This window comes from Anneissia japonica, unplaced genomic scaffold (genome assembly GCF_011630105.1).
Source record: "Anneissia japonica isolate Jap-2015-1 unplaced genomic scaffold, ASM1163010v1 scaffold287835_len3118868_cov185, whole genome shotgun sequence".
Lineage (NCBI taxonomy): Eukaryota > Metazoa > Echinodermata > Crinoidea > Comatulida > Comatulidae > Anneissia > Anneissia japonica.
The window spans coordinates 2914550-2919702 of NW_022737223.1; positions in this window are offsets into that span (position 1 = coordinate 2914550).

A 5153-nucleotide genomic window follows, 5' to 3' on the forward strand; every position below is an offset into this window, starting at 1 on the left:
AACCATGTTTCTTTTGTCGATAAGCTTTACCATGTGTGGTTGTTGTCATTAACTCTTGTGCTATAGCTGTCTCTTATACACATCTAGATGTGTATAAGAGACAGGGATTGAGAGAAGCAATGCAGATAAAGTGCCTTGCCAGACGCGTCGAAAGCTATTTTTATTGGTCCGGCCAAATATACACAATCACCATCAGGGACGTAGCCAGGATTTTTAAAGGGGGAAGCCGTTATGCGAGGTACAAAGGACCACGTGGTGGGGGAGGAGAAGCCCCCCTGGAAAGTAGCGTGCTCTGAAAGTTTTTAGGGCTGTTCTGAGATGATAAAGTGAAAATTGCAATAAACGCACTATAAATTATATTAGTAAGCCCAGGGAGTTGTTATTAGAAGGAGTCACAACAAAATCCTCTCTTTTGATCAGTCTACTTTTCCGACAAGATAAGAAAGCAGAGAGGTAGATAACGACGATGTTCAATTACCGAATATGAGCATGCGCAGTAAACCTTCTTATGCTTGTGCGTGACGAAAAAGCATGGCAACTAGAGAGAGTGTCAGTTATCAACTACACGCTAGCGTCAAACCGATACAACAAATATGCCCCTATATCATTTCCCTGCTACGAAAACATGTTCAGTTTGAACTCAAATTACGTTTCTGTACGAAACTGTAAGAAAATGAGACATAAAGAAAATGATAGTTAACAAGTTGCATAAACTATTTGTCCTAGTGTCGAGAAGTGAATTATTTTATTAACTATTTTTTTTATTGTGCACTACTTTATTTTGTGTAGGGATCTATCCCTTTTGTTGTTTCACCCCTTTGCGTAGGTGTATATTGTTTTAGCACCCTTGTGATTAGGCTAATTAGTAGCGCTCGGTGTAAATCGAGACCAGGGTTGCCATTTGGCCTTTTTGACGGCCAGATTCCTCAAATCTGGCCGTAACGTTTGAAAAGTCACGGCCAAAATATATTTGGCCGAATTTGGCCGAATTTTTAAAAAGTTTACATTTTTTTTCAATATAGGCCTAATATAACGTAGACTTGTTTTGGATATGTTGTTTTTGTTAGCTTAAATTCTATATTTGATTCTAATCATGTACCTTTGTTTGTATTGCACTAAACGCTTAATCTATACTAGGCCTGTTATCCGGACCCCTTTAGCCGATTGGACGTAAGAGAGTTTATTTAAAAGATAACAGTTACATTTAATAATTTAAATTGTTCGGATGAAATATTATTATTTTATATGAAGTTTATCCTCATTTAAGCTTCAAGAAGACAGTTCAATGCAAGTTTGTACCATATATTGTGTGTGTTTGCATATGTTCCATCCTAGTGGTTCTATCTCTTTGGAATCAATTTTAAATATAAATTAAATACTGTACTTTAATTAATTTATTATTGCCCACTTGAATTGTATAGGCCTAGGTGCTGCAGTGTTCTTTATGTAGAACTCGATGATCATTCGGGTCCGATGGCACCTCCAATTTCAAGCAAGCGTTGTGCCAGAGACTTCTTCGAAGTTACTCTAGAGTTAGATTGTATACCCCAGTTGGGGTCGAGGGGGCATGGCCCCAGACGCTCCGACGATCTGAGCATTAAAGCTGTTTTAAAACGATTTCAGGGAGTGTGTCTTGACAATAACGGTGACATAAGCAAAAATAGTTTTAGTTTCAATGTAATTGAGCACCCGAACTATGTTGACCTAAACATTTCACTGTTAAATTTTTATTACCGCGTCAGTGAAACAAATATTCACATAAATATTAAGTACTCTCTAATGACTTAATTACTGGTACTGGTACTGGTACTTGTAGCCTGAATTCGTGATAATTCGTTATACACGCATAAATTTGTGCTAAATGCGTGATAAATTATGGATCACGCATGTGTTTCTGCAAAATGTGTGTTTCATCCAAAATCATTATGCTATAGATCGATTACAATGTACCTTAATATGTAATATATTTAAATCAAATTTAGATCAATCTTAATAATGTGATTTTAAAAAGCAGAGGCGGATTTAGGGGTGGGGAGTGGGGGGGGGGATGAAAAGAAAAATAAAGAAAAATTGATCGCCCAAACGCATCAGAGGTTATTTTCGGGCGTCTAGAAAGAATTCTCCAAGACGTTGTTATCTTTTTCGGCCCCAGCCCCTCCAACTTTCGGACATCTGTGGATTCGCCCTTGAATTGGCCTACATGCCAGCAACTAACTAAAGAACATAGGCTATTTATAATGATGTAGCTGGGCATGTATTTTATGGTGATAATTAAAAGATGAAAAACAGTGAAAGTTTAACATTGTTCTGTGTATATCATTTGAATTTCTTACATTTCTAACGAATGACCGCTGATTTTCGTGTAATTATGTACCTACTTTTGTCTTCTAATCGGATTAAAATCTGGCCGAATTTTGGCCGATATCGAAAAAAAGTTTGGCCGAATTTGGCCGTGAGATGGCGTGTGTCTGGCCGTGAAGACTGTCGACTATCTGGCAACCCTGATCGAGACCAAGTAGTCAGTGGATCGTTTGCATTGATTGAGTCAAGACATACTGAGAAATGCACCGTACAGATAGACAAGAAACTTAAGAATTTTGCGATCTGAATAGAATGATCTTTGTTAACTGATTACTGGTATGTTATATATTTGATTGTATTAATTACTTATATAATGATTGAGCAAGTTCTGCTTGCGAATTTTATCGTAATGTTATGTATTTCCTAGGCCCAGAATAATCTTTATGTTAAGTTCGAAGCCGTATAGAATGATGTCTAGCGGGCTACGTCGGGAGAATTCTCGATCGTAGGCCTAGTAAGGCTTGATATTGATTCATTGACAGTAGGTTAAACTTATATGAATAATATTATTTCGTGAATGTTACCATTCTAGACTATTTAAAGCCTTTATAGACATTATCATGTGCCTTTTATGTTGAGTAAGTTAGCTTTCTTTGTTCGGTTAGCTGGTAGATAAGCGTCTGTAAGCACAGCGTGGTTCCATTAGTTTATCGCAGCTAACCATGTTTCTTTTGTCGATAAGCTTTACCATGTGTGGTTGTTGTCATTAACTCTTGTGCTATAGAGGGCGCTCTAATATAAACAGACAAAGATGGCTGCGCCCACGATAATCGTAGTGAAGCATAAGTTGACATGTTTTAAGTTGTATTTTATAGTTAATCTTGTTATGATTATGAATTTACAATGCCTATAAACGATATTTATTGTTTAGTCAATGTTAAAAGATGAATATTTAGTAGATAAGATAATCACAGATTGTATGCACTGTAACCGTAATATTACAATGACATATCGTAAGTGATTAATTATATGCATACTGTTGTCTATACGGGCATTATATTGTAATGTGTTCATTTAATAGGTTGTTAACATTGAGAACATGTGCTTATCGAAGTTCTATTGACACGTTACCAACGAGATCAGAGCATTACAGGTATTATTGTTAATTGAAGATACTATATATTTTTATAGGTGGTTTAAGTAACAGCTAAACACTGTACTAAGATTACAGCAACTTTATTTTGAAGTTGTGATGATAATATTTTACGATTAAGAGTTAACAAATGAAGATAAGACGATTTAGATCTGATGGTTAGACCAAGTTTTAACGTTATGCTTTTATCGGAAGACGTGTATCACGAGTTGTAACCGGGAATTGGGTTAAAGAGATACATTTGAATGATAAAGATGATGTTATTGATGTTTGATGGATTGATTATTGATAAGATAAATGAGATACGATGTTATTGAGATTCCAATTTAATTATTTTACTTTTATTTATTTTACCTTTCTCTGATTGTTATTTCAGGGGTTTTTTGTTTTGTTTTGTATTTGCCTTTATATGAAGTTTCTGTTGAATAAACACCCAGAAAGCGTACTTTGTCTTAGCTCATCCTTAGACGTCTTTTGTGCCCACGACACTAGTTATAAAATGGAGATACGTGTGGAAAATATAAGCTTTAAAACTTATCAAAAACCCATGAAAATTACAAATGACGGTGTACGAACAAACACATAGCTCCACTTCAAATAGTCGTAACTTTTTAACGAAAAGGCGAATTTTGCGGTTTTTTGTAAATTATTCTTCGTAAAACTCTCTTGATATGCAAATTTCAAGAGAGATGACAGGATGAATGATGACAGGAGCGCTAGTACTGGCAGCATACTGGTGATTGAGCTCATTGTTTTTTACTATAATATTTACATTTTCTTAACACAATTGTTAGTAGTTAAGAACTGTGATTGTATTTACTCAATTTTGTTAGTAGTTTTCAAGTCTCTAAGTTAGCTTAATGCCTCTTCTTTTTGCATTTTTGCTATTGATTTTTTCACTTTTTGCTAGCCCCATCTGTGTGTTAATTTTAAGACACCTCCACTGTGTTGGTGGTTGCCTTGAAGTTAGTTTCACTGAGGCTCGACTGGCCTAGCTTATATTTCATGGTTGAGTAAAGATCTATTGTTTTCTTTACAGTTAATCTGCTTTGCATAACAATTAGATGAGCTGATGCTTTGCTATGCTAGAACAAAGTTGTTTGCCTTAGCTAACAGGTATATACGTTTAAATGTAAACATTTCAACTAATCTGTGGTCTTTAACCAAAGAACTGGGAATCTGTAGAAAGAGAAAAACAAAACGAGGATGCAAGGCGGGAGTATCTCGCCGTATACATCGGCAATTAGTAATATCGCCTTCAAAACATACTTTGGGCCGACTGGCCACTACCAACAACTTAAAACTTGGTGTCCTAAATATGCAATCCATCCGAAACAAGACTCTTCAATTTTGTGAATATGTGTCAGATCAATCCTTAGATTTAGTTGCAGTCACTGAAACATGGTTGCATCCTGATGATACAGCAATCGTCGCTGAATGTGAGCCTGTAGGTTACACTTTCAAGAGTTTCCCCCGTGAGAGTAGACGAGGCAGTGGTGTAGGCTTCCTTTCAAGAATACCATTAACAACATGTAAACGTATCCCAGACTACACTTCATTTGAATCTTGTGAGTCTTAAAATCTCATGGTAAGACTATTACTATTGTTACTTTATATAGAGCTCCATCATGTTATGGACAATCTACCATTGCCCAATTCTTGGCAGAATTTTCCAGTCTTGTTGAACAATATTCTCTTA